At 37.8% G+C, this 24,414-nt stretch overlaps 1 non-coding gene across 1 annotated transcript; it reads right to left on the bottom strand.

Annotated features, from left to right (window-relative positions):
* Positions 1-1,739: 1,739 nt before the first annotated feature.
* LOC112760755 (small nucleolar RNA R71) lies at positions 1,740-1,845 on the bottom strand. Its single transcript, XR_003181179.1, has one exon. It is a non-coding gene; the product is annotated as a small nucleolar RNA R71 (small nucleolar RNA).
* Positions 1,846-24,414: the final 22,569 nt, after the last annotated feature.

Raw genomic sequence — 24,414 nt, 5'->3', positions numbered from 1 at the left:
TTCAGCTCCTCTCTTCGACCTCTTTCCGCAATTTACAGTTTTTCTGAATCCTAGTTTTCTCTCTGAACCTTGTGCAACTAAACCTTCACTGTTAAGGTTATAGGAGCTCTGTCTATTGTATGGATTGATAATATTACTTTTCTATTTTAATTCATGTACTGATTTATAATTCAAGAATTGTTTTCGTTCTTTATTTTATGAATCTGGGTGGAACAGAAGTATGACCTTTGTTCTAATTGAGTTCTTGTATAACTTAGAAAAGCTCTTTACTTCAACAACAACTTGAAAACATATTCTCCTAAAATTCTAATTATCTAGACTTAACGGGATACCTGACATATAATCCTCTTATATTTGGGTAATTAGGATTTCTGTGGCATATAATTATAATTGCACTTCACCCTCTAATTGGAATTTAGTGACCAAGAAATTGGCAGTTGATGAAGGTTAGAGGAGACTAAAAAGGTCTAAGGAGACTAAAAAGGTCTAAGGAATTAGGGTTTAGTCACATATATTTTGCCATGAATTAAATATTACATGATTAAAATAGTTAGTAAGAAAAGTCAATCCGGAAAATAGATAACTCTGAAGCCTTAACAGTTTCTCCATATATTATTCACAACTTGTTTACTGCTTACTTTCTGATATACTGAATTTACTGTTAATGCTTTTGAACTCTCTAAACATCATTTTCTGTTTGTCTAACTAAGTAAATCACTTAACCATTGTTGCTTAGTCCATCAATCCTCGTGGGATCGACCCTCATTCACTTGAGGTACTACTTGGTACGATCCGGTGCACTTGCCGGTTAGTTATGGGTTATAAATTCTGCACCAAGTTTTTGGCGTCGTTGCTGGGGATTGACTGCGATTAACAACTGTTAGTTGTTTGATTGCTTAGATTAGCCATTTTAGTTTTAATTTTATTTAATTTTAATTAGTAATTTTCAAAAATTAAGCATTTTATTTTCCCTTAATTTCTAAATTAAGTTTGGTGTCACCTAGTTAATTTTATTTTAATTTTCCTATTTAATTTTGCTTTATATATTTCGAATTTTCTGCTTAGGTTTAGTTATAATTTTTGAAAATTTTTATAGTTAATTGTTTGGTGTTTTTATTTTATTATTTCACACAGGTTACCTCACTGGGAATTCTCTACACTCTGACGTAGAGAATCCCATCTTTTCTTGTCTTTTGTCTGTTTATGAGCGGAAACAGAGACAAAGAACCTCTGTTAGACTTTGATCCTGAACCTGAAAGGACTTTAAGGCGGCGTTTGCAACAAACAAGACAAGGCTGCAGAGTCCACTATGGATCATAATAATGCTGCTAATGCCAATATGGCAAATCTGAATGGGAATGAGAAACCTAGAAGAGTTCTTGGCTCTTACACTGCTCCTAATGTAGATCTTTATGGAAAAAGTATTGTGGTGCCTCCTATAGCTGCAAACAACTTTGAATTGAAGCCACAGCTAGTTACTCTTGTGCAACAAAATTGTCAGTATCATGGACTTCCTCAGGAAGACCCGAATCAATTTATTTCTGATTTCCTATAGATTTGTGATACTGTGAAGACCATTGGAGTAAATCCTAAGGTATATAAACTCATGCTCTTCCCATTTGCTTTGAAGGATAGAACAAAGATGTGGTTAGATTCTCAGCCCAAGGAGAGTCTGGATACTTGGGATAAGGTTGTCACTGGATTTTTGACTAAATTTTTCCCACCTCAAAAGCTGACTAAGCTAAGGGTGGAAGTTCAGACCTTCACACAGAAAGATGGTGAGACCCTTTATGAAGTTTGGGAGAGATTCAAGCTACTGACTAGACAATTCCCTCAGGACATGTTCTCTAGATGGACTCAGCTGGATATCTTTTATGATGCTTATGTGAAATGTCCAAGATGCGCTTAGGTAATTCTGCAGGTGGTTCTTTGCACACGAAGAAGACACCAGAGGAGACTACTGAGCTTATTGATTTTGTTGCTAACAACCAATACTTATATTCCTCCAACAGGCATCCTGTGAACTCTGAGACTTCTCAAAAGAGAGGTGTTTTGGAAGTGGAAGCTGTTGATGCTCTTCTTGCTCAGAACAAACTTTTGTCTCAGCAAATAAGTCTAATTACTCAACAGTTGAGTGGAATGCAAGTTTCAGCTGTCAACACCCAAAATGCACCTCAAGAGGTCCCTTATGACATGACAGGTAATTTTATGCAAAATGAGAATTATGATTATGCTCAATCTTCTTCTGAACAGGTCAATTACATGGGGAATGGTCCTAGAAACCCCAATAATGATCCATATTCTAAGACTTACAATCAGGGGTGGAGAAATCACCCAAATTTTGGGTGGAGAGACCAACCATAGAGATCTCAAAATTTCAACAATAATTCTCAAGGCGGTTTTCAATAGAATAATAACAATTACTGCTAATTTTTGTCCCATCAATAACAACCACCTCAACATGCACATTCTCAACCTCAGCAGAACTCTAACTGGGAGACAATAATGAATAGTTTTATGCAGGAAACCAAAGCTTCCATTAGAAACTTGGAGGTACAAATGGGGCAGTTGAGTAATGATGAATGAATTCTTTGATGGTTTAGAATTTCCTCAAATGAATGAATTCTCATTGTGAAGTATAGTTTCCAAACCAATCAAGAATCTTTTCATACAAAAATTTTGGTTGTCACAATTAACAAACCCCAAATGAAAATTAACCGGAGTATTTAGACTCCGGGTCGTCTCACAAGAAATTGCAATGAAGTGTCTAATTATTGGCTATGAAGATCAAGGTGGGTTTTTTTGATTGATGAGAGGGAAATAAAATAAATGACAAGAAAAGTAAAGAGAGCAATTAAAGAAAGCAATTAATAAAGAGAGACATTCATGGCAAAGATTGAGATCATAGGCTTTCTATCCTAGTCATGCAATGATCAATTCATCTTTTTTAGTTAACTCCAACAAATAGGGAGAATGTCAAACAAGACTAATCAATCATACCACAATAATAACAAGAATTTATCTTATTACGTCATCTCCAACATTGGAAGAAGGTATCATATTATCTTCCATGAGAGAAAGTCTAATAAGACTAGCTAATCTCAATCCAAAAGTCCTAATCAACTTACTAATTGAATTAGCAAAAGATTAGCGTCAATGAAAACAATATTAGCTAACAACTCTAGATCACCAACATAAGTTGGGTTTTCATGACTCAAGATTGCCCAATTACTCTTTCCAAGCCAAGAATGCTCAAAATCTACTCTAAAGCCCAACCAAGCATTTTGTCAAACACTTGGTGGGTAATAAAGGAAAGCATAATAAAAGTGCAAGAATAATAAATCTACCAACTACCAATTGCAAGAAAAGTAAATCAACAACTCAAATCATCAATAAAAGAACATCAAACGTTAAATTGCATTAAAGAAAATTAAGATCCAACAATTGTTCATAAACATAAAAATGACAAAATAAAGGAAATGATAAGTAAAACTAGAATAATAGAGATGTAATAACAATAAATTAAAGGGAGAAACTAAATCAAAACAAGAATCAAAACTTGGATCCAAGAAGAATTAACTAAAACTACCCTAAAATCTAGAGAGAGGAGAGAGCCTCTCTCTCTAGAATTCTACCCTAAAACATGATGGAAAATAAACTATGACTACTTGGTTCATTTCCCCTTCAATCCTTGGGTTCAATAGCATCAGAAATGGGTTGGATTGGGCCCAAAATGAGCTGCAAAATTGCTGGGGGCAATTTCTCTTAAGTGGACCCACGTGCTCCATCGGCGCGCACACGTACATGGCGCTCGCGCGCCCCTATGCACGAAGTAACATATAGTAAATTTTGTATTATTTCGAAGCCCCGGATGTTATATTTCCAACGCAACTGGAACCGCCTCATTTGGACCTCTGTAGCTCAAGTTATGGTCGATTGAGTACGAAGAGGTCAGGCTTGACAGCTTTACGGTTCCTTCATTTCTTCATGAGTTCTCCCACTTTGCATGCTTTTCTCCTCACTTCTTCCATCCAATACTTGCCTTATGGACCTGAAATTACTCAACAAACATATCAAGGCATCGAATGGAATTAAAGTGAATTAAAATCACCAATTTTAGGGCCTAAAAAGCATGTTTTCACATTTAAGCACAAATCAAGGGAGAATTGCAAAACCATGCTATTTCATTGAATAAATGTGAGAAAAGGTGATAAAATCCCCCAAAATAAGCACAAGATAAATCACAAAATCGGAGTTTATCAAATAAGCAAATACCTGAGAGGTCTTCAAGTACATTTCCTGGTGATACAGTGGTGAACCCAAGAGAAGATTGCAAGGCTATTCAATTGAGAAGTGGTAAAGTAGCTGGTTCTGAGATCAAGGTCAATGAGGAGTTAGTTGAAAAAGAAGCTTTAGAGGAGAAGAAGGAAGAAGTAGAGAACGCCCCTCCAAAGCGTGCAGTCAACCCATTCCCAAACTCTCTTGACACTTATCCTACATTGCCAAAGGCTCCTGAATACAAGCCAAAAATGCCATACCCTCAAAGGTTTCAGAAGGCTTCTAAGGACAAACAATTTTCTAGATTTTTAGAAGTCTTCAAGAAGCTGCAGATCAACATTCCTTTTGCAGAGGCTCTTGAGTAAATGCCTCTTTATGCTAAATTTATGAAAAAATTTTTGACTAATGATAAGATGAGAATTTATTGTATGTGGTTTGGAATCGATCAGAGACAAGAATTAATTTGTTGGTAGCATAGTCCAAACCAACATTGAATTCTCAACATCAAATAATAAAATTCAATATAAAATATAAACTGAGAGTCTTTAACTCCCGGGTCGTTCTTCCCTAGGAGTTACAATGAAGTGTACAATTATTGGCTACGGGAGAGAACATGGGGAATTGGGAATGAAAGCAAGAAAGTAAGAGATGTAAATAAAAAGAGAGCAAGAAATGTACAATGCAAGAAATCAAATAAAAATGCAAGGAATGTAAATGGCAACTCTTGGCAAGAATTGGGGAATTTAGGATTCCTATCCTAGTTATGGACCACAAACATGGCAATTGTGTGGAATCAATCCAAATTAATCAATACTCCTTGAGAATTAGTCAAAAGGGGGTAATTAATCTCAATCCATAAGTCCTAGTCAACTCACTAATTACTTAGTGAAAGACTAGCGTCAATGGAAACCAAACCAATTAACCATTCCACACAATGCAGAATGGACATCCAAAATTCAATTTCACCCAAACACCCAATTCTCAACCAAGAGTGAGACAAACTAAGCTAAAACCAACCCAAGCATTTTATCAAACACTTGAGAGGCATGAACATAAAGATGGTAAAATAACAAGAAATATAAATTCTACAACTACCAAAGGCAAGGAAATCAAAGATAGCAACTCAATAAAGCAATAAATGACATGAAACATAAATTGCATTAATTGTAAATTAAGATAACAAAGTATCATAAACATAAAAGACAAAAGAAATGAAATAACAAATAGAAGGAAAGAATAAAGATGCAATAACAATAAATAACAAGGAAAAGTAAGTGGAAACAAGAATTAAAAGTAGAAATGGCAAGAATTTAAACTAAGAAACCCTAGTTCTAGAGAGAAGGGGGAAGCTTCTCTTTCTAGAAACTAAGAAAAAAGCATGTAAAAGCTAAACCTAATTTCCCTCCTTCATTCAGCTTCACTTTGGCCTCATATAACTTCAAAAATGAGTTGGACTGGGTTTTGGAGGCCCAAAAATCGCCCCCAGTGATTTGCAATTAATGAGCTGATGCAATTCGGGTCACGCGTACAGGTGGGTCACGCGTACGCGTAGGTCACGCGTACGCGTCGCTGCGCAAAAATCCATCCATGCGTACGCGTGGGTCACGCGTATGCGTCGCTCGTAAATCCTTCATGTGTGTACGCACAAGCACTTGTGTGCACACACACGTGCTGAAACATCCAAACTCCATTTCTTCATAGTTTTTTCCCTTTTGCATGCTCTTTTCCTCACTTCTTCAACCCATGCTTGCCTTGGAAACCTGAATTCACTCAACAAATACATCAAGGAACCAAATGGGATTAAAGTGAATTAAAATTGACTAAATTAAGCACAAAAGAGCATGTTTTCACTTTCAAGCACCATTTAAGAAGAAATCTCAAAAGCATGCTATTTAGATGAATAAATATGGGTTTATGTGATGAAATCCAATCAAATCAAACCAAAATATATTGTAAAATATGGACTCATCAATTAACAAGAGGAATTGGAAGGAACAAGAAATAGTGGTGTTAACCAAGGAATGTAGTGCTATTATTCAACATAACCTTTCTGAGAAGATGCAAGATCCAGGAAGCTTTGTAATTCCTTGCACCATTGGAGATGTCACCATTCAGAGAGCTTTATATAATCTTGGAGCTAGCATAAATCTCATGCCACTTTCAATGATGAAAAAGCTCCAAATTGAGGAGGTAAAACCCACTCGTATTTCTCTTCAACTTGCTGATCTTTCTATTAAATTTCCTGTGGGTGTTGTTGAAGATTTACTTGTGAAAGTAGGACCATTTATTTTTCCTGCTGATTTTGTTATGTTTGACATGGAAGAGGATGCAAACTCATCTATTATTCTTGGTAGACCCTTTTTAGCTACAGGTAGAGCTTTGATTGATGTGCAAAAGGGTGAATTAACCCTGAGAGTCAATGAAGAGCAGGTGGTCCTTAATGTATTTGAAGCTCTCAAACACCCTAATGATTCTGAAGGGTGTATGAGAGTTGATGTTGTTGAACCACTTGTTCAAGAAGTACTAGAACCTGAGGTACTTGATGATATTCTGGATCCTATTTCTGAGTATGAGTTAGTTGAAGTTGATGATTCACCACCCCAGAAAGCTATAGTGCACACACCCAAAGCAGAGGAGGAAGCCCCCAAGCTTGAGCTCAAACCCTTGCCTCCTTCTCTGAAATATGTATTCTTGGGTGAAAATGATTCATATCCAATGATTATTATCTCTTCCTTGAAGCCTGGAGAGGAAGAAGCACTTATTTCAATGGTTAGGAGCCATAAAACAGCTCTTGGGTGGACCATTGGTGATTTAAAGGGATTAGTCCAACCAAGTGTATGCACAAAATCCTTCTTGAAGATGATGCTAAACCGGTTATGCAACCACAGAGAAGACTCGATCCAACTATAAAAGAGGTGGTCCAAAAAGAGGTAATGAAACTATGGGAAGCTAGCATTATATACCCTATTTCTGACAGCCCTTGGGTAAGTCCTGTGCAGATAGTTCCCAAGAAAGGAGGGTTGACAGTGATCAAGAATGAAAAGAATGAGCTAATTCCCACAAGAACAGTCACAAGATGGAGAATGTGCATAGACTACAGGAGGCTCAATACTATTATAAGGAAGGATCACTTCTCCCTGCCTTTCATTGATTAGATGCTTGAGAGGTTAGCTGGTCATACTTTTTATTATTTTTTAGATAGATATTCTGGATATAATCAAATTGCAGTGGACCTTCAAGATCAAGAGAAGATAGCATTCACATGACCTTTTGGAGTATTTGCTTACAGAAGAATGCCATTTGGACTTTGTAATGCTCCAGCAACTTTTCAGAGGTGTATGCTTTCCATTTTTTCTGATATGGTTGAAAAGTTCATTGAGGTATTTATGGATGATTTCTCTGTTTTTGGTAATTCTTTTGAATCATGTCTGAAGCATTTATCTCTAGTCTTGAAACGGTGTCAAGAATTAAACCTTGTTTTAAATTGGAAAAAATGTCATTTTATGGTTACAGAAGGTATTGTTCTTGGACATCGGATTTTAAGTAAGGGGATTGAGGTTAATAGGTGATGACAACGAATTATGTTATGTTTTTCTATGCTTTTTCATATCAAAATTTAATTCATTAAGCTTAATTATTAAGTATTTTTGTGCTTAAGTTGTATATTGCTTTGATTTCTTTGAATTATTTAACTTTGTAGAAAACAGTGGAAAAAGAAGTAAAAAGCACAAAAGAAGCAAAGGAAGCTGGCGTGCCACTTGGTGCTCTGGGCGTGGCACGCCAAGCTTGTGACCCAAGTGATAAACCCCAATTTTGTGGTTTATCTTGTGCTTAATTTGGGGGATTTTATCACATTTTCTCACATTTATTCAATGAAATAGTATGGTTTTGCAATTCTCCCTTGATTTGTGCTTAAATGTGAAAACATGCTTTTTAGGACCTAAAATTAGTGATTTTAATTCACTTTAATTCCATTTGATGTCTTAATATGTTTGTTGAGTGATTTCAGGTTCATAAGGCAAGTATTGGATGGAAGAAGTGAGGAGAAAAGCATGCAAAGTGGGAGAACTCATGAAGAAATGAAGGAACTACAAAGCTGTCAAGCTTGACCTCTTCGCACTCAATTGACCATAACTTGAGCTACAGAGGTCCAAATGAGGCAGTTCTAGTTGCGTTGGAAAGCTAACATCCGGGGCTACGAAACGATATAAAATTTGCTATATGTTATTTCGTTCTCAGGGGCGCGCACGCGCCATGTACGCGTGCGTGCCGATGCTGTCCGTGGCCCACTAAAGTGAAATCGCCCCCAGTGATTTCTGAAGCACTTTGGGCCCAACCCAACTCATTTCTAATGCTATTTCATGCAGAATTCGAGCTAGGAAAAGGGGGGAGCAATTGTTTTGTAGCATTAACATCATGTAGGTTAGTTTCTAGAGAGAGAAGCTCCCTCTTCTCTCTAGAATTAGGTTAGGTTAATCTATCTTAGATCTAGGTATAAATTCTTGATTTCATCTTGTTTCTTTTCCAATTTCTTGTTTCTACTACTTTATTCTTCTTAGTTTTTATGTTAATTTTACTTTTATGTCTCTTTATGTTTATGAATACTCAGGTTGGATCTTGTTTACATTTAATAAAATTTAATGTTGATGTTCTTTTAATTGATGATTTGAATTGTTGATTTACTTTCCTTGCAATTTGTAGTTGGTAGATTTTACTATTTCTTGTCATTTATTATGCTTCCTTTTTATTCCTTCCATGTGTTTGACAAAATGCTTGGTTGGATGTTAGAGTAGATTTTGAGCATTCTTGGTTTGGAAAGAGTAATTAGGCAATCTTGAGTTATGAAAACCCAACTCATGTTGGTGATCTAGAGTTGTTAGCTAATATTGTTTTCATTGACGCTAATCTTTTGCTAATTTAATTAGTAAGTTGATTAGGACTTTTGGATTGAGATTAGCTAGTCTTATTAGACTTTCTCTCATCGAAGATAATGTGATACCTTCTTCCAATATTGGAGATGACGTAATAAGATAAATTCTTGTTTATCATTTTGATATAATTGATTAGTCTTGTTTGACATTCTCCCTATGTGTTGGAGTTGACTAAATAAGATGAATTGATCATTGCATGACTAGGATAGAAATCCTATGATCTCAAACCTTGCCATGAATGTCTCTCTTTATTAATTGCTTCCTTTAATTGCTCTCTTTACTTTTTTTGTCATTTACTTTCTTGCCCTCTCACCAATCAAAACCCCCTTACATCCTTCATAACCAATAATCATACACTTCATTGCAATTCCTTGTGAGACGACCCGGAGTCTAAATACTTCGGTTAATTCTTATTTGGTGTTTGTTATTTGTGACAACTCAAATTTTTGATGTGGAAATTGTTTGTTGCTTTGGAACTATGCTTGCAACGAAGTTTTTGTTTCTATAACAGGAATTCTAAACCATCGAGCAATTCTTCATTATCAAAATGGCGCCGTTGCCGAGGAGTTACAATGGTGTTGTTATTGGCTATTGTATATATGTTAATATGCTTCTTTGCTAGTTTTTGCTTGTTTTAGGAGTTAGTGTTTATTATTTCTTACTAGTTTTATTTTTATTTTCTCTTGCTATTATGAATTCTCATAATTTTGGCTATGAGTTTGGCTCAAATTATGTCGTAGAGAATGGAAGCTACAATGAGGATGTGCATCAAGGATGGAACAATCAAAGATGGGAGGAGCCTCAAGGGATTGATCAACCTTATTGGCAGCAACAACCTCCGGATTCTTATGGGTATAACTCTCATCCTAATGCATATCAATCTAATGGATGTGGTGACCCTTATTGTTGTTGTCAACAACAACCACCACATGTCTATGAACCACCCCCTCAATATGACTTTGAACCACCTTACTCACAAGTCCCATACCACCAAACACCTCCATATGACTCCAACCCTTATCTATCATACCAACCACCTTATGAACCATATGAACCACACATGGAACCACCACCATTCCAACACAATTACTCTCAAGAACCACCTCCATATACACCATCTCCATATCCTTACCAAAATGAACCACCTTCCAACTATAATGCCTTCCCCTCAAACAATGAACCCTCTCTTCCACCACCGCCCTCTGATGAAGCTTCTATGTTGGAATTGAGAGATCTTGAATCTCATATCTTAAGGTGACAAGAGGAGGATAAAAAGAAGTTTAAGGAGCTAGGAGCCAAGATGGCTATCTTAGTAAAAGCTATTAGCAACATGGCCTCGTCCCGACTAAGCCTAAGTAACCAAAGCACTCCCATTGACGAATGTGGAGAGGCAATTAAGGAGCATAGTGAGGGAGTGAGTTTAGAGCTTCAAGGTGAAGAAGAGGAGTTGAAGCAAGGAGTGCAGCAAGAGGAGGAAGTTAAGATAATTGAGCCGGAAGAAGTGGTTGAAGCCTTTGAAGAGGTTGACCAAGAGACGGATTCAATCATTGAAGAATTCTTATATATAATTAAATCCTCTCCAATTGGGCTTGACATGGAGATCAAAGAAGAAGATGCATAACTTCTCATGCATTTGGTGAGCAATGAAGAAGAAATTGAAATGGAAGCAAGCCACTAAGAGTAAGAGGTTGAAGTTGAGGAAAGTTGTAAAGAGGTGGAGATAGTCAAGGAAGAGCACAAGGGAGTGGAGCTTGCAAGATCATTGGAACCACCCGTTCCTAAGTCACTGATGAGCGGATAATTTATACGCTTTTTGACATTGTTTTTAGTATGTTTTTAGTAGGATCTAGTTACTTTTAGGGATGTTTTCATTAGTTTTTATGTTAAATTCACATTTCTGGACTTTACTATGAGTTTGTGTGTTTTTCTGTGATTTCAGGTATTTTCTGGCTGAAATTGAGGGACTTGAGCAAAAATCAGATTCAGAGATTGAAAAAGGACTGCTGATGCTGTTGGATTCTGACCTCCCTGCACTCAAAGTGGATTTTCTGGAGCTACAGAACTCGAAATGGCGCGCTTCCAATTGCGTTGGAAAGTAGACATCCAGGGCTTTCCAGCAATATATAATAGTTCATACTTTGGCCAAGAATTGACGACGTAAACTGGCGTTCAACGCCAGCCTTCTGCCCAAATCTGGAGTCTAGCGCGAGAAAAGGATCCAAAACCAGAGTTGAACGCCCAAACTGGCATAGAAACTGGCGTTCAACTCCACAAATGGCCTCTGCACGTGCTACACTTAAGCTAAGCCCAAACACACACCAAGTGGGCCCCGGAAGTGGATTTATGCATCAATTACTTACTCATGTAAACCCTAGTGACTAGTTTATTATAAATAGGACCTTTTACTATTGTATTAGGTATCTTTTGATCATCTTAGGATCTTAGGACAATCTTTGAACGCATTGTTCTTAGACCATGGGGGCTGGCCATCTCGGCCATGCCTGGACCTTCACTTATGTATTTTCAACGGTAGAGTTTCTACACTCCATAGATTAAGGTGTGGAGCTCTGCTGTTCCTCAAAGATTAATGCAAAGTACTACTGTTTTCTATTCAATTCTTCTTATTTCTCTTCTAAGATATCCATTCGCACCCAAGAACGTGATGAAGGTGATGATTATGTGTGACGCTCATCATCCTTCTCCCTTATGAACGCGTGCCTGACAAACACTTCTGTTCTACATGAAATAAGCTAGAATGAGTATCTCTTAGATCTCCTAACCGGAATCTTCGTGGCGTAAGCTAGAATGATGGCGGCATTCAAGAAAATCCGGAAGGTCTAAACCTTGTCTGTGGTATTCTGAGTAGGATTCAATGATTGAATGACTGTGACGAGCTTCAAACTCGCGAGTGCTGGGCGTTAGTGACAGACGCAAAAGGAGGGTGAATCCTATTCCAGCATGATCGGGAACCGACAGATGAATAGCCGTGCCATGACAGGGTGTGTGAGCATATTATTCACTGAGAGGAGGGGATGTAGCCACTGACAACGGTGATGCCCTTGTATACAGCCAGCCATGGAAAGAAGTAAGACAGATTGGATGAAGATAGCAGGAAAGCAGAGGTTCTGAGGAACAAAAAGCAACTCCATTCGCTTATCTGAAATTCCTACCAATGAATTACATAAGTATCTCTATCCCTATTTTATTATATCATATTCGAAAACACCATTATCACTTTATATCTGCCTGACTGAGATTTACAAGGTGACCATAGCTTGCTTCATACCAACAATCTCCGTGGGATTCGACCCTTACTCACGTAAGGTATTACTTGGACGACCCAGTGCACTTGCTGGTTAGTTGTATCGAAGTTGTGACAATTATGAATTAAAATCAAAGCACCAAGCTTTGGAGCCATTACCAGGGATTGTTCGAGCCTGGACATCACAATTTCGTGCACCAGTCACCATCCTACACAACATTCAAGTGGGTAAAATTCTTATCCCTAAGCTTTACTTTCCCACTTGAATATGGTTTGATTGAAAATGATGGTCAACTTAGAGCTCTTTGTGGAGTTAAGAGTAAGAGAGAGTTGTGTAGTGGTTGGAAATATCACTCCAAGTTCATGATGGTTGCATGCTTAAAGTTGAATGGCAATGGTTGGTGTAAAACCAAATGGCATGGGTCTAGGAAGTTGTTTGGAAGCTTCTTTGATAATTCTAAGGTTATGCCACCCAATTGGAATCATGATGATCAATTTGAAGATGGGTGTCAAAACAAAGTGTGGGATCCCGGATCTTACAAGAAGAATCAACTTTGGGACCTCATGGTTTGTGAAGAACTCCATCAAAGCTTGAAGATATTAACATTGAAGAATGGAGCGTATTGGAGATTCAAGCATTGGTGGATGTTCCAAGATGGTTACAAGCATAAGCCACCTTAAGAGGAGCCTCCCCATAAGTCCAACTTAAGGACAATAAATAAAAGTGCTAGTGGGAGACACCCCACCATGGTAAATTCTTTTCATTTTTCCCTTTTTATACATATTGGTAATTAGTTTAATTTCATGTTTTGTTTTGTTTGTTGAGTTTATTTGGTAGTTTAGTATGTCAAATAAGGTTGTATGGTGTTTGGGTAGCTGTTTGGAGGTTTAGAATTCTTGGATTGGTGTAAGAACATGGAAAAATTTTGAAAAATAGAGCACCAACCCACGCGTACGCGCATCTAGTGTGTACGCGCGCCTCAAGCATTTTCGATCATCCACGCGGGCGCGCCATGTGCGCGGACGCTTGGATTGAAAAATCTCATCCCTCCATACATTGACCCGAGAGTTGCGCCTACACTACGCCAGCACCGTGCCTGAAGCACAAACCACCCACGCGTGTGTGAACCTGGCGCGTACGCGCTCTTCAAGCTAATCGCGCAATGCGCGTGCACGCACACTGTACGCGCGCGCGCCAATAGCGCTACCTGCCCTCCTGGTACATATTCCAGAGAGTTATGCCCAGTTTGTGCCTATTCTGTGCCTGCAACCCACGCGTGCGCGCACCTGGCGCGTACGCGTCCTTTGGTCAAACTGCGCATCGGCACGAAAGCGTGCATGACGCGTCCGCGCCGGTCAAAAAAAAAATTCTTTTCTTCCAGCCTCTTTTATTACATTTGCTCATTTTCATTCATTGCATTTTAATTTTATTTTTATAGCTTGTTCTTATTGTATTTTCTATGTTTCTTATTTTAATAATGGTGTTGGATTCTTATATTCAATTGTTGAGAATTTCTTGGTTAATCTTGGTGCTTTGTGACTTGTTTGGCATTGATTGTAATATTTGCTTTACACACAAGATTAGTGCTTTAGTCCTTCCTGACTCATGATCCCTTGTTTTTATACCTCCTCATCATTGAGTTGGGATGGGACCAAATGCTCTCATGCTTATCACTAATCTTGTTTGTGTTAATTATTGATTAAGCTTGATGCAACATGCTCTTCATGTTATTCACTTATGCTTTGACTTTCCTCTTGCATCAAGTATTAATTGATATGCCCTTTGGCTATATTGTTTTCTCACTTACATGCGTAGCTAACATGTGGTGAGAACCTTACTCTTATTTGGCATTAGCCCCCGCCTATGCTTTATTGCTTTGATATCTTTGTTGTAGGCTTAATTTCCTTTCTTTCTCTTTCCTTTTAGGTTGGCCACAAAGAAGGAAATGGATGGAAAGCGTCTAAATGGGGCAACAAACAAGTTTACCTACACAACCTTTTGAAGGAGCTCATCAATTGTAGCAACCCGTCCACCTTGCTCTTCTTTGCATGCACCGAGGACGGTGCGAATTTCTAAGTGTGGGGAGGTCGTCCGACCGATCTCCATGGGTAACAATTTTCTTTTTCAACACCAATTTTTAATTTTTGTCTTTGATAGATTAGTTGTTACATTGCATGATAGATTGCATGTTAGTTAGAATTTGTACATATTTTTACCATTTTCTTTTTATGTTAGGACTACTTGGTTAGGGTGATGATTTCTTTTCCAAGAAAAATTATTTTTAGGGCACCCTACCATTCGAAAAAAAAAAATTTTCTCATTGAACTTGCTCGAAGAATGTATTTTGGAACATGGTTTTTGAGCTAAGAACACAAGCATGTGAGTTTTGAGCCCAATTGTGTGGTTACATCTTATAACCACTTATTTCCATTCTTGTGTGCATTATTCTTTTTCTATGATTGTAATCTTTAATTTGTTTGATTCTTTATGTCCTTTATTTTGTGTATACATGCATTTATATCATTGAGGCCATTATTTCATTTAGCTCACTTACCCAAATAGCCTACCTTTCATCAACCATTGTTAGCCAAATTTGAGCCTATTTAATCCCTTTTGTTCTTAATTGTAGCACATCACTACCCATAAGTGAAAAACAATAAATGTCCTTAATTTGGATCTTTGATTAGCTTAGGCTAGTGAGGGTGTGTATCATTTGGGTATGGGAACCTTGGGACATTGGTTGAGGTAAAAGTGCATTTTTTATTTTTGTCAAAAATATTGGGAATTGGGTACATATTCATGCACTATATGTAAAACCATATGCATTGATACGTTTGTATATACTAAAAAAATGATAAAAAAAAAGAATATATATATATATATATAAGAAAAAGAAAAAAAAAAAGAGAAAAAGAAATAAAAAGGGGACAAAAATGCCCCAAAGTAAAGTAACAATAACAATGCATATGGAATGTGAATTAAAGAGAATGCATGAGTATGTGAAAAAGTGGGAATAATGGGTAGCTAGGTTGTGTATTAGAAGTGTATAGGTTGTCATATGTGTTAGGTGAGAGCTTAGGCTAATCAAAGATGCAAATTTTAAGCTCAATTGACCATATACATCCCTACCTTGACCCTAGCCCCATTACAACCTATGAATAAGTCCTCATGATGAATGTATACATGCATTGAATAATTGTTGATTGTTAGATGAAAAACAAATCTTGAAAAGCATGAGTAGAAGAGAATTGAGTGAATCAACCCTATACATTTGAGCGACTAGAGCGGATACACATCTGGTGAGGGTTCGATGCTCAATCCCTTGTTCCCAGCTTTCATGAGCTTCTCTTCTTGCAAGTCTACTTGTACTTCATTTTGATATTTGAATTGGTAGAGTTTGTGAGTCGTCATATGACCTTTGCCCTACTTGCTTATATATGTTCTTGGAGATTGATTTGCTTTAACCAAGTAGGTAGAATCATTTTGCATATAGTTGCATTCATATAGATAGGTTTATATAGTTTCTTTGCATTGAATAAATGTTCATACCCTTTTCTTGTCCTTCTTTATTCTTAGCATGAGGACATGCTTGGTTTAAGTGTGGGGAGATTTGATAAACCCCAATTTTTTGGTTTATCTTGTGCTTAATTTGGGAGATTTTATCACCTTTTCTCATATTTATTCAATGAAATAGCATGGTTTTGTAATTCTCCCTTGATTTGTGCTTAAATGTGAAAACATGCATTTTAGGCCCTAAAATTGGTGATTTTAATTCACTTTAATTCCATTTGATGCCTTGATATGTTTGTTGAGTGATTTCAGGTTCATAAGGCAAGTATTGGATGGAAGAAGTGAGGAGAAAAGCATGCAAAGTGGGAGAACTCATGAAGAAATGAAGGAACTGTAAAGCTGTCAAGCCTGACCTCTTCGCACTCAATCAACCATAACTTGAGCTACAGAGGTCCGAATGAGGCGGTTCTAAATGCGTTGGAAAGGGAACATCCGGGGCTTCGAAACGATATAAAATTTGCAATATGTTACTTCGTGCTCAGGGGCGCGCACGCGCCATGTACGCGTGCGCGCCGATGCTGTCCGTGGCCCACTAAAGTGAAATCACCCCCAGCGATTTCTGAAGCACTTTGGGCCCAACCCAACTCATTTCTAATGCTATTTCATGCAAAATTCAAGATAGGGCAAGAGGGGAGTAATTGTTTTGTAGCATTAGCATCATGTAGGTTAGTTTCTAGAGAGAGAAGCTCCCTCTTCTCTCTAGAATTAGGTTAGGTTAATCCATCTTAGATCTAGGTATAAATTCTTGATTTCATCTTGTTTCTTTTCCAATTTCTTGTTTCTACTACTCTGTTCTTCTTAGTTTTTATGTTAATTTTACTTTTATGTCTCTTTATATTTATGAATACTTAGGTTGGATCTTGTTTACATTTAATGAAATTTAATGTTGATGTTCTTTTAATTGATGATTTGAATTGTTGATTTACTTTCCTTGCAATTTGTAGTTGGTAGATTTTACTATTTCTTGTCATTTATTATGCTTTCTTTTTATGCCTTCCAAGTGTTTGACAAAATGCTTGGTTGGATGTTAGAGTAGATTTTGAGCATTCTTGGTTTGGAAAGAGTAATTAGGAAATCTTGAGTTATGAAAACCCAACTCATGTTGGTGATCTAGAGTTGTTAGCTAATATTGTTTCCATTGACGCTAATCTTTTGCTAATTTAATTAGTAAGTTGATTAGGACTTTTGGATTGAGATTAGCTAGTCTTATTAGACTTTCTCTCATGGAAGATAATGTGATACCTTCTTCCAATGTTGGAGATGACGTAATAAGATAAATTCTTGTTTATCATTGTGATATGATTGATTAGTCTTGTTTGACATTCTCCCTATGTGTTGGAGTTGACTAAATAAGATGAATTGATCATTGCATGACTAGGATAGAAATCCTATGATCTCAAACCTTGCCATGAATGTCTCTCTTTATTAATTGCTTCCTTTAATTGCTTTCTTTACTTTTCTTGTCATTTACTTTCTTGCCCTCTCACCAATCAAAACCCCCTTACATCCTTCATAGCCAATAATCATACACTTCATTGCAATTCGTTGTGAGACGACCCAGAGTCTAAATACTTCGGTTAATTCTTATTTGTGGTTTGTTATTTGTGACAACTCAAATTTTTGATGTGGAAATTGTTTGTTAGTTTAGAACTATGCTTACAACGAATTTTTTGTTTCTATAAGAGGAATTCTAAAACATCGAGCAATTCTTCATTATCACCAAGTCTCATCAATGGGCGTACCACTTGGTGCTCTGGGCGTGGCACACCAAGATTGTGAAGCCAACTCTCATCAATGGGCATGCCACTTGCTGCTCTGCGCGTGGCACGCCAAGCTTGTGAAGTCAAGATCTCAAAGAGGGCATGCTACTTGGTGTTTTGGGTGTGGCACGCCAGGCTAACATTCCAGCAAAGAAGGTTGAAGAGTTCTACATGGGCGTGGCACGCCGGGGCATATGCCAGCCTGAGCTCTTCCCATTCAAATGTAGATATCTTAAGCTACACAACTCCAAATCAGATGATTCTAGTGCCATTAGAAAGTAGACATCTAGAGCTTTCCAAACATATATAACACTTTATGATGGACATTGAAATTGAGGAAGCTATTGACCCCAAAAACACAAGGAGCACAACACGTCCCTGCAGAGTTACTAGCCTGACCTCTTCATCTTCAAAGGAACATAACTTGAGTTGTACAGGTCCAAATGATGTGATTTTGCTGGCGTTGGAAATCTGACATTTAGAGCTTTCTAACGATATTTGACACTTTATAGTAGACATTAAATATGAAGGTGAAAAAGACCATTTTGTTTAGCGTTGCAAACCTGGGCGTGGCACGCCAGCTCGAGGGCATGGCACGCCAATTCCTTTCCTAAAAAAGGCATAGCACGCTAGGTCTTGGGCATGGCACGCTAGTTTTAATGGCCAGAGAGGAAGATTTAGTGTATCATCGAAGGCGTGGCACGCCAAGAATGGGCGTGGCATGCCAGTTTCATAACACAAGGGGTGTGGCACACTGGGGTATTTGACAGACTGACCTCTTCTTCTTAAAATGAGCATAACTTGAGCTACAAAAGTCCAAATGAGTTGATTTTAGTAGCGTTAGAAAGCTGACATCTAGGGCTTTCTAACAATATATAATACTTTATAGTGGACATTCAATTTGAGGCTCAACCAACTCCATCTATTCAGCATTGCAAAGTGGGTCACACTCCTGGGAGCAATTTCCAATGGGCGTGGCATGCCAACTTCTCCCTGCAGCCTCAAACCTTCAACCAAGCCCACTTCAACTCTGATTCGAGCATACAATTTTCAACCAATCAAGGCCACAAGAAGCATATAGAATAGTTTATTTTCATTTCATTGTAATTTTCTTTCAATTTCATTTAAGTTTGTAATTTAGGAGAGCCTATATAAAGGCCTTAGTTTCATAGAATTTGGGGGAATCAAATTGGGAATTCTGGATACACAATTGGGGGAGTGGGTCTTCGGACCCCTCCTTCCACCCTTCTCTTCTCCTCCATGTTCTTCCATATCACTTTGTAAATATTTTAGTTACTAACTCTTTCCATTGGGAAAGAGAGCTCTATTATAATTTAATGGATTAATTTGTTTTTTTTCTTCTTCTTCTCTTTTTCTCTCTTTGATTTACTAAAAAGAATTTTGTGCTTCATTCTAGCATTCAATCATCTTGGGAAAGAGGTTGAATGAACTTAGGTTTTATGTGAACCTTGGAAGAGGAATCATAAAACCATGCTTGAAATTCTTTCTCACACTTGAATAGATTTAGGTTTGGGTTGGATATTGTGAAATTTAATCTTTCCAATACTTTGGTTTAGGAAAGTGTGTGGTATAATTAGAGACCAAGCTTATCTCTTTTCGTGAGTAATTAGACCAAGGAATTGGCTATTTATCAAGATTGGGGAGATTGAGTTACCAAAGAATTGGGACTCAATTACTCAGGATTGCCAAGAGGTCAATCAGTTGCATGATTAAGGAAGAGATGATAATATGATTGGTCTGGAGAATGCAATACCTCTTGATCCCAATGTCTCTTTTTCCTTTTTAGTTCTAACTATTTACTTTCCAGCACTTTACTTTCTTGCACTTTACTTTTCTTGCCATTTACTTTCTTACATTTTATTGCTTTCCTTTACTTTCATGTCATTTATAATTCTTGTTGATTATCTCTCCTTAATGTTTGTCTAACTAGAATAATTAATCAACTATTGTTTGCTTAATTCGTTAATCCTCGTGGGATCGATCTCACTCTTGTGAGTTATTACTTGACGATAATTCGGTATACTTGCTGAAGGAATTTTCGTAGTGATACATTAATTCTGTGATCAAGTTTGTGCTACAATGAATTCAAGTTCCTCTCATTCTTCCACCAAAACCAATTTTATGGGTGGGTGAGTGAGAGGCAAATAATCCCTGAAGTTAGTTTCCAACTAGGGAGAGATGATCATAGGGAGATCAACGTAGAAATCAATAGAAAGAGGCTGGGCACTCTTGTGTAACCCACCAAAGAAGGTGGTGGAAAGCTTAGTGAGAGAGTTCTATGCCAATGTCGTTCCTCAACCTGACTAACTATATGACTACCAAAGCTGTATGAGGGGGAAGAGCATTGACTATAGCCCTGCCAACCTAGACAGAATGCTAATGGTAAAGCGCACAAGTTCCACCCGAAGCTATGAAGAAAGGGTGAAACAGATCGATCCTGGGTTTGAAGAAATCTTGAATAAAATTTGTGTCATCAATGTCGAGTGGATTAAGGACAAAGACGGAAGGCCAAACCAGCTAAGAAGAAGAGACTTGTGCCCTCAAGTTAGATGGTGGTTATATTTTGTGAGGAGATCCCTCAAGCCCACCTCCAACACTTCAGAGGTTACTTTGGAAAGTGTTGTACTAATCTACAGCATAATGAAGGGAGAAAACATCAATGTGGGAGAGATGATAGCAACCAATATTCATAGGGTGTTGAAGAGCACTAAAGATAGCACAAGACTTGCCTTCCCAAGCATTTTCTAGAGGCTTTGTGATGAGGCTGGAGTGGAGAAGGTCAATGATGAAACTTTGGTTGAGCAAGACAAACCAATCATTGCCAAGAAGATGGAGAAAGTGGTGGCCATCAACCCACTACAAAGAGCCAGGGAACATAGGGCTCATATGCAAGAACCAAGACGGCCACAACAACATGAAGAAGCTTATGTCCAAGTGCCATATCCACAACTACTAGCACCAATTCCACAATTCCAAGCATAATTTTCGGAAGGCTTTAATTGGGAAGAGATGCAAGGAAACATTCACCAAATTCAAAGGGACATCCACCATCTGTGAGAAGATGTTACTCAATTTAGGAAGCAGCAAAAATAATGGGAGCAAATGCAAGAGAGTATCCAGCAACTCCAAGGGAGTGTGGAGTACATGAAAGAGCAACAGGGACAGTTCCATTGGGGTGAAATGCAAGGTAGCCTCAACAAGATCATGGAGCAAAATCAAGTGCAATAGAGGAACCTTGCTGAATTTAGGTCCCTCTATGAGGTTAGGACTACATCAAGAAGGCAATATGATATAAACACACAAGCGAAGCTGAATCACTTGTGTAATACAATAGCCGATTTGCACCTCAATTATCCAACATTCATGCAAGGAGTGGAAAAACTGAGTGCTAGGCAAGACGAGATATTGGCCAAGTGGTTCGCAGAAATCGTGACGGTTTATTCCTTGGTAACAACGCTGTTCATAATCTTAGTTCTTTGTCACAACTTCGCACAACTAACCAGCAAGTGCACTGGGTCGTCCAAGTAATAAACCTTACATGAGTAAGGGTCGATCCCACAGAGATTGTCGGCTTGAAGCAAGCTATGGTCGTCTTGTAAATCTCAGTCAAGCTATGGTGAATTAATAATTAAAATATAAATAAAACATAAAATAAAGATAGTGATACTTATGTAATTCATTGGTGAGAATTTCAGATAAGCATATAGAGATGCGTTCATTCCTCCTCAACCTCTGCTTTCCTATTGTCTTCATCCAATCATTCATACTCCTTTCTATGGCAAGATGTATGTTAGGCGTCACCGTTGTCAATGGCTACATCCTGTCCTCTCAGTGAAAATGGTCCAATACGCTGTCACTACATGGCTAATCATCTGTCGGTTCTCGATCATACTGGAATAGGATCCATTGATCCTTTTGCGTCTGTCACTACGCCCATCACTCGCGAGTTTGAAGCTCGTCGCAGCCATCCCTTCCCAGATCCTACTCGGAATACCACAGACAAGGTTTAGACTTTCCGGATCTTAAGAATGGCCGTCCATGGATTCTAACTTATACCACGAGGACTCTGATTAAGGAATCCCAAAGATACTCATTCAATCTAAGGTAGAACAGAAGTGGTTGTCAGGCACGCGTTCATAGGTTGGGAATGATGATGACTGTCACGATCATCACATTCATATTGAGGTGCGAATGAATATCTTAGAATCGGAATAAGCTTGAATTGAATAGAAAAATAATAGTACTTTGTATTAATTCATGAGGAACAACAGAGCTCCACACCTTAATCTATGGTGTATAGAAACTCTACTGTTGAAAATACATAAGAATAAGGTCCAGGCATGGCCGAATGGCCAGCCTCCCAAGGAGGGTTCAATCATCAAAACATGATCACAATATGTAAATACAATAGTAAAAAGTCCTATTTATACTAAACTAGTTACTAGGGTTTACAGAAATGAGTAAATGATGCAGCAATCCACTTTTGGCGCCCACTTGGTGTGCGCTTGGACTGAGCATTGAGCTTTACACATGTAGAGGCTTCTCTTGGAGTTGAACGCCAGTTTGTAACCTGTTTCTGGCGTTTAACTCCACTCTGCAACCTGTTTCTGGCGTTGAACACCAGTTTGCGTCATCTAAACTCGGGCAAAATATGAATTATTATATATTTCTGGAAAGCCCTGAATGTCTACTTTCCAACGCAATTGAGATCATGCCATTTGGAGTTCTGTAGCTCCAGAAAGTCCATTTTGAGTGCAGGGAGGTCAGAATCCAACAGCATCTGCAGTCCTTCTTCAACCTCTGAATCTGATTTTTGCTCAAGTCCCTCAATTTCAGCCAGAAATTACCTGAAATCACAGAAAAACACACAAAATCATAGTAAAGTCCAGAAATGTGATTTTTATTTAAAAACTAATAAAAATATACTAAAAACTATCTAAATCATACTGAAAACTATGTAAAAACAATGCCAAAAAGCATATAAATGATCCGTTCATCACCAAGCACAAGGAAGATGAGAGGACCTATAAAAGGAGGCTAGGCTTTTGGAAGCCAAAGGACACCCCTGCACAAGAAGGAGCCTCCACAAAAAAGAAGGATGGTGATGAGTCCTCAAAGAAAAAGGATAAGGGGAAGGGACCTATGCATGAAGCTGCTCAAGAGTACAAGGTTGTTGAGCCCATGGTTAAAATTTCATTTCTGAATTTACTACTTAGTAGTTTATTTTGATATAGTAGTCGTTTTTTGTTTAAGAGTTTAGAGTCTCTTTATGAGTCCTTTGAATTTCTATTTTTTTTTGAGAAAGAAAATGTCTTTTTGTTTAGTTTTCATCACAACAATAAAAGTAGTTATTTTCAAAAGAATCAATGATGAGTTATTGTAAAAACAAGAGAAAGAGACTAAGACCCAAGTGAGATAATTCAAATTAAGAAATGAGGAACAAAGTTTGGAATCATGAATAAAAATATGGAAGTGAATAGACCATAATGAATAATTAGTCATAGAGGACATAACAAGTACATGCCAAAGATGACCCTTGAATATCCATAGAGCCAAGAAGTAGCAAGCAAAAGACCCAAGGCTCTGAGCATCAACTACTAGGATTAAAGAAAGAAACAAATAGCGCAACGGGCTAAGATCGTAGTAGATGCTTGTGGTGAAGATGTGTCAAGAAGAGAGACCCGAGTAAGTAAATTCTTAGGGGTGCTTCAACACCTAGTACCCTAAAACCAACTGGTTTGGGAGTGCTAATTGAAAGCTTAACCTAAAGGGTCGTCTTGAGACAAAACACTTAGAGTCGTGGTTAATCAAAGAAAGAAAAGAACAATCAAAAGAAAAACAATAACAAACCTTACTACTTCAAGGTGACAATCAATAGAAAGGGCTCTTAAGGCAAGCACTTAAAAGAATCCTCAAAAGTCTAGGAGTTCATTATGACATGGAAGCAATAATAGAGTTCATGCATGAGTTGATGCTTAGCCTCTATCTTTAATTGTGAATACATAGAACCATAGAAGAACCATAGAAGTAGTAAAATCTCATTTAATTGATGCAATTATTTGAACTAAATGATGAATTTTATGGTACATTGCTTTGAAAGGGGTATTGTTTGAATTTCAGATGAAAATAGCAACAAAAGAGGAAGAAAGCAAGGAGAATAAGCTGGGCGTGTATACTGGGTATGCTGATGCACTGCTATTTAGTGATACATTTTGTGCTCAATTTGAGTGGTTTTATTAATATTCTATCACACTTATCCATATAAAATGCATGGTTTTATGTTTCCTTCCCAACTTTGCTTGATAAATGAAAACATGCTTTTTAGGCCTTAATTGTGCTATATTTTTATCTCCCTCTATTACCATTCGATGTCGTGACCTGTTTGTTGAGTGATTTCAGAGTTTGTAGGGGGCAAGAATGGTCTAGAAGAGAGGAAGAAAGCATGCATGAGTATAAGGAGCATGAAAAATGAAGCTTTGAAGTTTTGGCATCGACGCGCATGCGTAGTCCACGCGCACGCATGGGAGCTGAATTCTGGAATTGGTGCACGAGCATGGATGCATAAGCGTGGCTGGGCAGAATCTTCATCGA

The sequence above is a fragment of the Arachis hypogaea genome, chromosome 16 (genome assembly GCF_003086295.3).
Source record: "Arachis hypogaea cultivar Tifrunner chromosome 16, arahy.Tifrunner.gnm2.J5K5, whole genome shotgun sequence".
Lineage (NCBI taxonomy): Eukaryota > Viridiplantae > Streptophyta > Magnoliopsida > Fabales > Fabaceae > Arachis > Arachis hypogaea.
The sequence above is the reverse complement of the archived record's forward strand: the minus strand, read 5'-3'. Positions and strand labels throughout refer to the sequence as shown.